Source organism: Kogia breviceps, chromosome 13, assembly GCF_026419965.1.
Source record: "Kogia breviceps isolate mKogBre1 chromosome 13, mKogBre1 haplotype 1, whole genome shotgun sequence".
Taxonomy (NCBI): domain Eukaryota; kingdom Metazoa; phylum Chordata; class Mammalia; order Artiodactyla; family Physeteridae; genus Kogia; species Kogia breviceps.
In genome coordinates, this window is record NC_081322.1 from 42,990,984 (window position 1) to 43,001,373 (window position 10,390).

Sequence of the window (10,390 nt, forward strand, 5' to 3'; positions counted from 1 at the left end):
TACAGCCCGTTGTTCAACTTCTGAAAATGGTTGTTTTATATATTGTTTTATTTTTATAACTTTTTATAGCAGGAGATCTAGTCTGGTACTGCTTACTCTATCACTGCACAACTGTCTTTTTAGCATTAACTTCTTTGTGTTTTGGAATTTTGATTTGCACAATCACTGAGTGGGAGTTATTTCTGTTATTCTTTCTTACCCCATCTCCAATTTAATGAATATTTTCATCTGCCCTTATCCCCAATCCAGGCTCCAGTCCAGAAACAAGATCTTATAATGGCTTTAGATGGGCTTCCCTGGTGGCGCAGCGGTTGAGAGTCCGCCTGCCAATGCAGGGGACACGGGTTCGTGCCCCGGTCCGGGAAGATCCCACGTGCCGCGGAGCGGCTGGGCCCGTGAGCCATGGCCGCTGAGCCTGCACGTCCGGAGCCTGTGCTCCGCAACGGGAGAGGCCACAACAGTGAAAGGCCCACGTACCGCAAAAAAAATAAATAAATAAAAAATAAAATGGCTTTAGAGGACTCCTGCTCCTTATCGATATTAGGAATATGTCTAATCTATGTAACTGAGCCAGCTTGTATCTCAGTTCACTTGCTGTAATGATGTTTTTTGTCCTTTTCCTTTCCTGGGTCCACTGCTTCTGATAAACCCACAGCTCCAGGAAGTATATTGGCAGTAGTTTTGTCCAGCCTCCTTTTGTGAGGCTGGGAAAAATCAGGTGACCAATCATCACTGGTTACCCAGAACTAAGGGATTTCCGGAAACTCAGGAGTTTCACTGGTAAAACAGAGAGTGTCCTAGGGAAACCAGGATGGTAGGTCTGCACCAGTTCCTGGCTTTCAGAACAATGCTGGCTTTGGTCTCCATCTTGACTAGAGCATTTTAGCCTTGCTATTCCACCAGAGCTAAATTTCCAGTTGCCACTAGCTGTTTCAAGACCCAGGCCCTGATAGGCTGAAGCTTTAGTCCAGCTCACTGCTTTGCATTTCTGTTGTGTTTCTAGTGCACAAAGATGTTTATCTTGTTTTTTTGAGCCCATCAATGACATTTTGGTTTTCTCTTTTTCCACTTTATCTGCCTTACCATGTGCTTAGAGCATACAGGATGAATTGAAGCATGAATTCACTGTGCCACCTGACTGGAAATTCTACCGATTCTTTTTCAATTTGATATTGACTTAGTTTAGGAAATAATTCAATTTAATAGCCTGCTTTGTTTAGAAACCCTCCAAGCCCTTCCAGTCATTTTGAGGGACTTCAAATTACAGAAATTCAGGTGAATAGTCTCTGTCCATGCAGTGGCTGAATTCTCTGTTTGAGGGCATTGTAACTCAGTACTTGAGTTGGCATAGAACAAAGGGGAAGTAGCATCCTAACTGTCCTCCATTCCACAACTTTCATCAACTTGGTTGATGAAAATGGCATCAAATACTGCTTTACCATCATCTCCACTTCTACTTACAGCTACTCTCCTTTTCTTATTCATCCCTTCCTGAAGACGCAGAAGGAAGAAAGTCAACGGGATGCTTGGGGCAGTGGTTTCCAACCTCTCTCTTATGCAACCCTCAAACTGTTTTTGGAGAATATGTGGATTTTCAGACGCTTTGACATAACTATGGAGCCCTCCCACATAGTTACTACCCTTGAAATTGGGCAAAAGGAGCAGGATAAGCCTTTCTGCTTCCTTGTTTGCCTCAAATTATGCTGTCTATATTCTTTTATTTTATTTTATTTTATTTTTTTTTTGCGTATATTCTTTTAGATGTGAAGATTTTTTTAAAGTTTTCAGTCTTTTGCTGTTGCATTCTGTTGACAGTAACAATCCAGTTATTTGTCTTGCAGACTTGTACTGTGATCTACAGTAAGCATTCAAACTATTTCTACTGGATTAAAGAGTTTTTGAACATAGGGGTTTTCACATTTCAAACCCAAGTACCTAATATCATGTAAACCAAGCTTCTATCATAATACAAAACTAGTGAAGTAGCAAAAATACTTTCTAGAGCAAAATAGTTCACGTAACCATCTTAGCTCTACCTAGAAAAATAGTCCCATCACCCAGCTTTGGACTTCTGTTTTTAACTGAAGTGGTGGAAATGTGTACGTGGCCATTCACACTGAGACATTTAAAAGTTGGTATCTTTAAGAGCTAGTCTATTTTTAACAAAAATAAATATGTGCATTAACTGCTCATGTGATGGAATTAAATATTTTCTGAGAAGTAAGTTAGTAAAAACCAAATGATTCAAGAAATGATTACCTTATTGTTTTGTTAAAGAAACTAGTTGGAAAATGCCTTGTTGGGTATCTTAAAATAACTCCATAGTTAGCTGGTCTGTGACTCCTGACCCGGGTTGGGGGTGTGTATGGACAAGTTACAAAATGAAATAGAGAGCCATTAGCAATTGAGAACACACTTATTTAACTGGGACTAAATATTGCCAGACCAAGTTTTGTGCTAAAATTAGACATTGGGGTTGGTCCAATAGCAGCACAAGTTATAATCCTTTAGAAATCATAGTCTGTTGGTTCAAATCAGGACACCACGACATGAAAATATAAATCACTTATGTCTCCATTGCAAGACAGTAGAGTTACCAAAGCTAGAATTTCTTCTACCTAAAGGTTGGATTTTATTTTCTTTTTTCTTTTTTCGCTTTTCTTTCATATATGAAAAGACCCTTTGAAAATGATATTTAATTTCCTAGTGCTCTGGCCCCATGCATCAAATGTATATATATATATGCGCATTTAGGTAGGTACTGGGAACGGCGTACTAGAACCTAAGAAAATTAATGGGAAATGTATTGTGGTATAGTGGAAAGAGAGTATATCTTGGAGTCACACCCACCTGCTGTGAATCTCAGCTCCACCACACTCTCTAAAACCTTGGAGAAATCACTTCATTTCTATGGACCTCAGCTTTCTTACCTGTTTTTTTAAAAAAGCAGAAAATGTCAGGCGCTGAGAAAATGCCTTCCCCTTTCCCCTCTACACCACCATCAGAAGACATTTAGATAGACAGCAGATAGACAGAATTTCATTAACTTAATATTTAATGTGTGCCAGGCATTGTGCTACATATTATCTCATTTAGTCTTGACATACCCGTGAAGTAGCGGGGCTTAAACAGTCCATATATATGTCTTTGGGCTTTGCTTGCCTAAAGGTACACGGCTAGAAAGTGACAGAACCAAGAATAGAGCTCAGCACTCTTAACCACTATGATTTCAGACTCACAAAAAATCAAAACTTAAAGATATCCTACCAATTAAATGCTGCAAGAAATGTAATGACAAAACCATTGGTTTCTCACCAGATTTAATTTTTTTTTTAACCAAATGTAATTCTGATACATGTATTAGTTAGGGCTGCCATACAAAATACCACAGACTGGGTGGCTTAAACAGCAGATATTTTTCTCACAATTCTGGAGGCTAGAAGTCAAAGGTCAAGGTGTGGTAGCTTTGGTTTCTTCTCAGGCCTCCCTCCTTGGATTGCAGGTGGCTGCCTTCTCTGTGTCCTCACAGGATCATCCCTCTATCTCCTCTTCTTATGAGGACACTAGTCATTTTGGATTAATGACCCCATTTTAACTTAATTACTGCTTTAAAGGCCCTGCCTCTAATAGAGTCAGTCACACTCAGAGGTCTTTGGGGTTAGGGCTTCAATATATGAATTTGAAGGGACACAATTCAGCCCATAACAATGCATATATAGCATAAACCATGTGATACCAAATAAAGAAAACAACTAAACCCCCCAGAGTGTTCTCTATGTGTCAAACACTGTTCAAAACACTTCACACATATTTATTTAATCCATATGAGCTAGGTACTATTCTTAGCCCCATTTGCTACTGAGAGGTTAAGTAGTTTATCAAGTCACATAGCTAGTAAGTAATAGGATAGGATTTGAATCCACACAGTCTGACGCTAGAGTCTGTATTCATTCACTACATTATACTGCCCCTCTCAACAAGAATCTTCCCATTTGGGCCAAAGAAACAGAAAACACAGTAATATCTATTTGAAGTAAAATTATGATTAAACTTCAGAAGTCTGTATATGTTTAATTAGCAATTACTATGCTGTCCTACATGAAAAATAATGAAGCAGCTTTCGTTTATTCCTTGGTTATGGCTGAAGTAATAAATCAGAGTCACTTAGAAAATGGTAAAGAAAAATTCTAAGTTAGTTTCTAGCATTCTACTCTATGTAATGAAGAATTAATACAAAGCATTTCTCTTCTAAATCTTCAAAGGCAAATAGTACCCACAATGAAGCATTAATATTTGAAGACCTAGGACACATATGCCTCACTTCTATTTTTCTCATTAAGTGGGCATCATTCCTGCTTCAGCCCATTTACTGAAACAAGAAAAGGAGCTGAGTTCCATGTCTGGAGATGGTGGTCTCGGGGATAGCAGTACGCTCCTTCCAGCTACTGAAGTCTGCAAGTCTACAGAAGCAAGAACTTGGAGCCAGACGTGACTAGAAAGAGAAATTGTGAACTACCCCCACCCCTTCCAGAATTCCCCAAACAGGAAGGAATGTAGGGTTCCCACTGCACAAAGGAACAGGACTTGAGCCAATTTAGTTGAGTCTCAAAGGACAGTGTTCATCAGCTCACATCTGGTTTAAATCCAAAGTGAACACAAGAATAGATTTAGGGTTAGGAATAAAATCACTGCTGTGGTACCCTTTCCCAGTCATTTTAGTTTGTCAACAGAGCCTCTGCCTTCAAGATGCTTACAATTTGATGACGGTGGGTACTTACAAAGATGTGATAACGAGAGTTTACAGAGCACTCACAGTCAGGTTCTAAGTTGAACATAATATGTAAATGTAGAGTGGAGATACTTGTTACTGCTGTTCAGGATTTTAGAGGCCACTGCTGACGAGTTAAAGGCACACTCACTGGAGAAAAGTTGGGTGTTGAGATGGGCCTTGAAAGATGGTGTAGAATTTGCTTGGGTGGGGGGAAGTGAAGGCATGTTAGAGGATTCAGTAGCAGCTGGGGCATGAAGGCAGGAGTGAGGGAGCCATGCAGGAACAACAAAGAGACCTCATCTCTGGAACAGACAGATTTGGGGGAGTCATGGGATGTACTTTAGGATCAGACAGAATGGGGTCAGATGATGAATATGGCTCAAGCTGGAGGTCAGAATGATTCTGTTAGTTGAATTGCTCATTGCAATCACCTCAATTCTCTAAACATGTTGGTAAGAACATGTCTCAATAGAACTAAGTGCTTTGCCACTACTATATATAAAAGGATAACTAGTAAGAACCTACTGTACAGCACAGGGAACTCTAGTCAATACTCTGTAATGACCTATATGGAAAAGGATCTAAAAAGGAGTGGACATATGTAGATGTATAATTGGTTCCCGTTGCTGTACCACAGAAACTAACAACATTGTAAATCAACTATACTCCAATAAAAATAATTTTAAAAAGAACTAAGTGCTTTGCATTCAGTGGCATGTTTGTTATCCTTAAGGCTGCTCAGACTACAACATACACTGTGGACCGCTGGCCCTTCAGATTTGTGTCGTGCCTAATTGAGCTGGGGAATCATGTACCTGTTAGCCCGTAGGCCTCCGTAGACGCAGGCCTGGCAGGAGGCCTTGGGGCAAACTCACATGGTTTCTAAGGGCCCTGCTGGAGTTGGGAGGAGGGTGCCGCTGCCCCTCGAAGACATGAGCCTCAGAAATGACTTCAACTCTTTTGAATCAATGAAATACACATTCTCTGTTCGCATTTTATAACCCTTCAGGAGGGAGAGCTCTAGGGAGTTCTGAGACGCCCCACCCGCTCACTGCCACGCCATGCTGTCTTGTAATAGAAAGTTTTAGAGTCTCACAGACCTTTGACTTCTGACCCTCCTGTGTGACGTTAGACAAGTGGGTAAAGTTTTTGAGCCTGTTATATTTTTTAAATCTGTAAAACAGCCCAGTAACTCTGCAGTTACTCTTCACTCTCTTCCTCTTTTGTGACTTCTCTCAGTTGCTGACATTTTTGAAGAACATCTTTTTCTAATCATAAATGCTCTCTGCTATCAAGGAGGCAAAAACCTTACCATTTAGAAGGCTTATGGATCCTGAAGGAAATATGGGGGTGGGTGGAGTTGGCCTGCCCCTCCCCCCCTCCCCAATCATGTATTTATCTCCTCAGGCTAGGATTTCAAGTCAACCAGAGCCACTCCTCAGGATAGCACAGAGCTCAATAGGGTCCAGAGTTCTTGGAAATCATGTCAGAGTAGAGGGATCAACTATCCTTATTCGTATTGCGTTTAAAAGAAGAAATAATGGCTTAAAGCCAGTATGTGGCCTAAAGCATATAAAAATTAAGGTTACATGTGACAAAGCATTTTATGAGTTCAGAAACAGTTGGGCAAGGCCATAAACTATCATATTACTAATCTGCTACCGTTTCTAATGTTCCAGGCTCCAACTACAAGTTTGTCCTTAGAAATTGCAATGTGCTCTCGGTAATTTGGGCGTACCCAGTTGTGCTTCCAGCTAAGAAGCACATAGGGTTTGCTGGTTAGTATTTTGCCTATATTTGAATCCTAAAAATAACCATCTCATGAGAGCAAGATGAGCTTTGTGAAGATTATATTCCAGTTGGTTAGAAATGGAAGGTACATTTTTCCCATTGCCTCTTGCCTTTCATTTCTAAGCACATTTGTCTCTACTCTGAAGCAGAGGAGACTATTAGAGCAGCTGCAGCTGTAGAATCTTCCGTCATCTGCTCTCTGGCTGTGCAGACTTGGTCCCATCCTCTGCTCCCACTTGTCCTTTTCTTTCTTTTTAAAATCACCTGCCTTCCTCAGGTCCTGGCTCTGTCCCTGCAGTGATTTTAGGGGATTTTGCCTGGTGTCCCCCACCCCCCTCTTTTACCATTCTTTACCGTAAACAAACAAAGATCAATAGTGAAAACATTTTTCTTATGAGCAACAGCTGGAAGGGGGAAAAAGTCTATCAGCCAATATAGAGCCATTTTTGGTGGTGCTCTTTTCCACATGCTGCCATTTCAGTACAACAGAATGCTCTACTTTTACATTTGCATGCAGAGGCCAGATGATTACGACTCTTTGAGGGGAAGCCCGCCAGAGATTACCTTGAGAGAAATGATTTATTCATCCTGTGCACAGTCAACAGCTCTCCTAGAGGCCCTAACCCACAACTTCGCACCGACTGCTTAGGGACTGTCTGAGCCACTACCAGCATCCCTCTCAGTGCACAATAAGCTGTTACGAACCAGCAGCTACGGAACGCTTCTTTTTTCTCCTAATGTGTAGTTGAGCATAAACCTCTCTCTAAGGCAGCTTATGGGAGCTAGTGCAGGACAAGTTCCTTTGCAGAGTATATTAAAGTAATTTATGTTCCATGGCTTTTAGAGAAGAGCCAGCTCATTTTGACAGGTCCTTTTACTGTTGTTTGATTTTTGAACACTTAGAAAATAAGCTTGCATTCTTTTTCTCCTTTTGAAAAGCTATTATGTGGTTTTGAAACATACATATTTTAGATCCCACATAATATATTATCCAAATACTAATTTAAAACAAAGTATTATTTAATATATCTCATTTATAACACATTACATGCACCAAGCATAGAAATCAGGTAAAAACATATTATAAGTCTTATTCTACTACGTTGGCAACAGAGAATTCTGCCTTAAAAAAACAATATAAATCATCTTTTGCCACTGCTCTCTGAAAATAATTTGTGGTTAACAAAATCAAAATTGCACCTGCAAGAATTGCCAGTAATATCTTCAATTTTCACTGACTGCACTCTCCCTTCTCTCCCCCCCGCATCTTTAGACTCAGAGAACAGCAGCACAGTGTCCACAATAAAAAAACAAAAGTGAAAGAAAGGAAAGGAAGAATTTGTAAAATTTCTTTGGGTGTGAAAGAGGATGGATCCTAGCATGAACAGCACATAAGTACACAGACAAAGCATACCTAAAATAAGGCAGTACACACACACCAGACTACATATGTGGATATGTGTGCACGTGTGTGTGTGCCACTGCACATTTTCTCACGGAAGTATAGCAGCTTCACTACCTAGAGGTAAATATCAATATATCAATGCTATGTGTGAAAAAGAAAACCCAACACTAAATTGCCTTTTTAAATATTGCAAAAAAAAAATATAAGAGTATCTTTGCTTAGAAATGTAAAAATAATGTGCTTGCAAATGCTAATTAATTAGAACTGAGAGTAAATACTTTGTGAAGAGTAGATAAGAAACTAGAACAGTTAGACCTCAGTTGGCCTGGGCCAAGTGTGAAAATATAGAATCACAGAAGCTTGGAGCCAGAAGGATTTTGGCCTCTCCCGTTCCGGAGCACAGCGGCCATGGCTCACGGGCCCAGCCCCTCCGCGACATGTGGGATCTTCCCGGACCGGGGCACGAACCCGCGTCCCCTGCGGACTCTCAACCACTGCGCCACCAGGGAAGCCCAAGCCAGAAGGATTTGATTAGGCTTATATAAATCGCATCTTAGAGGCATGAATCCCCTTGGTAACATCCCAGTCAAGTGGTCATTCTGCCCTGGTTTTAAATACTTCTGCTGTAAAGACACTCATTACTTCCAATGCAACCAGCCTCAAGTTCTTATTCAGGGACGATAAACTTATCTGTACCGATGTACATCCATTTGGTTCTTCTTCCCCTTCAACCCACAAAGACTAGATCTAACCCCTCCTTCAACCCTTCAAATATTTGAAGACAACCATGATGCCTTATAACTGTCCTGTAACTGAGCTGTCACTAACCTGGATTGTCTCCTAAACCAGTCAGCCAGGCTCTTTATCCATCCCCACCGCTCAGCAGCTGAAAGATCTTCATTCCTGGAGTAGACTGGTGGCGGTACTTCTCAGGTGATGCGCCTGTGATGTGACTGTACTGTGTTGATGAGTTACTGCTGAAGACACTGGAGCCAGAGACGGGCGATCCTAAACCGAGAGAGCCCAGGGAAGAGCTTGAGTCTTAATTAAGGTGATGGCAACAAAGGCAGGCACTGGGATGTTTCACCTGTGCCGAAAAACAAAAACAAAAACTATGACTTCATGTCACTGACATTCAACCAAGCCTGTAACTTTGGAGTTAGCACCTTGAGCTCTAGTTGTACCACAGGTTCTGCCACTGGCCAGTTGCATGCCCTGGGGAAATATTCCCCACCTTTCCAGAGCTGCCTCTGTGATATTCAAAGGTATATGCTGCTTTTCTGCCTAGAAATGTGGCCCCTCTCCCGGTCTCAGTTTAGATGTCATTTCTCCAGGAACCCTTCCCTGACTCCCACCCCTACCTCACCCTGAGACTGGCCTCTGTCTTCCACTGCACCCTATGTTCACCTCTATTGTAGCCTCACTCCATTGTGTTTTAATCACCTGTTCGCTTGTCTGTGTCCACTGTACTGGAAGTTCTTTAAGGCTAAGAATTCAGTTTTGGTCTCCAGCACTTAGCTCAGTGCCTGGTGTATACCAGAACTCAGAAAATATTTGTTGAAAAAAGAAGAAAGGAAAGAAAAGTCTAAGAGGGAGAAGATAAGATGAGGAAGTTGGGGTATATTATCTATCTAGCTTCTTACAGCTAAAACTCTGCAATTCCTTGTTCTTAAGTTCCATCTTTAGTGTCAACCACAGACTTTTCGAAATCCAGATTTTTCTCTAGTAAGAAGTTTCAAGTGGTTACACCAATTAGAAAAGCTATGAATATTTATACATGTAATACAATTTTAGGACTGAGATTTAGAGTTCATTTAACGAGCTCGAAGTTTATTTTATATATAAGGAAACTGAGGCAAAATGAGATTAAGTTATTTGCCCAAACCCACCTGGTTAGTGGGAAAACCAGGTTTCAGACACTGATCTCTTTGTCCCTGTTGGGCTGTACCCCCCAGCCCTTCAAGCTCTGCAGTTGCCCAGCCTCAGAGACTGAAGAGCCCGGAGATAGCAAAAGACCCATCAATGGTTTATTAGATAGGGGAGCTTACACAAAGAATCCTGGAGGGAAACCCCACCATGTGTGGCAGACAACGGGCAGGACGTGACAGCAGTCTTCACTACTGGGGCGGCGGAGAAGGAGGCTACCATTTACAGGGGGAAGCCAGGTCCGGTAGGCTCATCGGTTACCAGGGACTAATTAAGCACTATAATTAAGAGGATTGGATAGTCATGTGAGTGAAGCAGGCACTGGTCAAGCAGGGGATGTATAGAGAGCAAGGAAACAGCCATCTTGAATGGCCTAACCATACAGCCCCCAAACCAGTATAGCTGGTCTCTAGTCTTCCTTTTTGAAAGAGCTGCTACAAACATGGCTACAAATGAAAGTGACAGATGTTTCTCCTTTTATGTGATGGTTATATCAA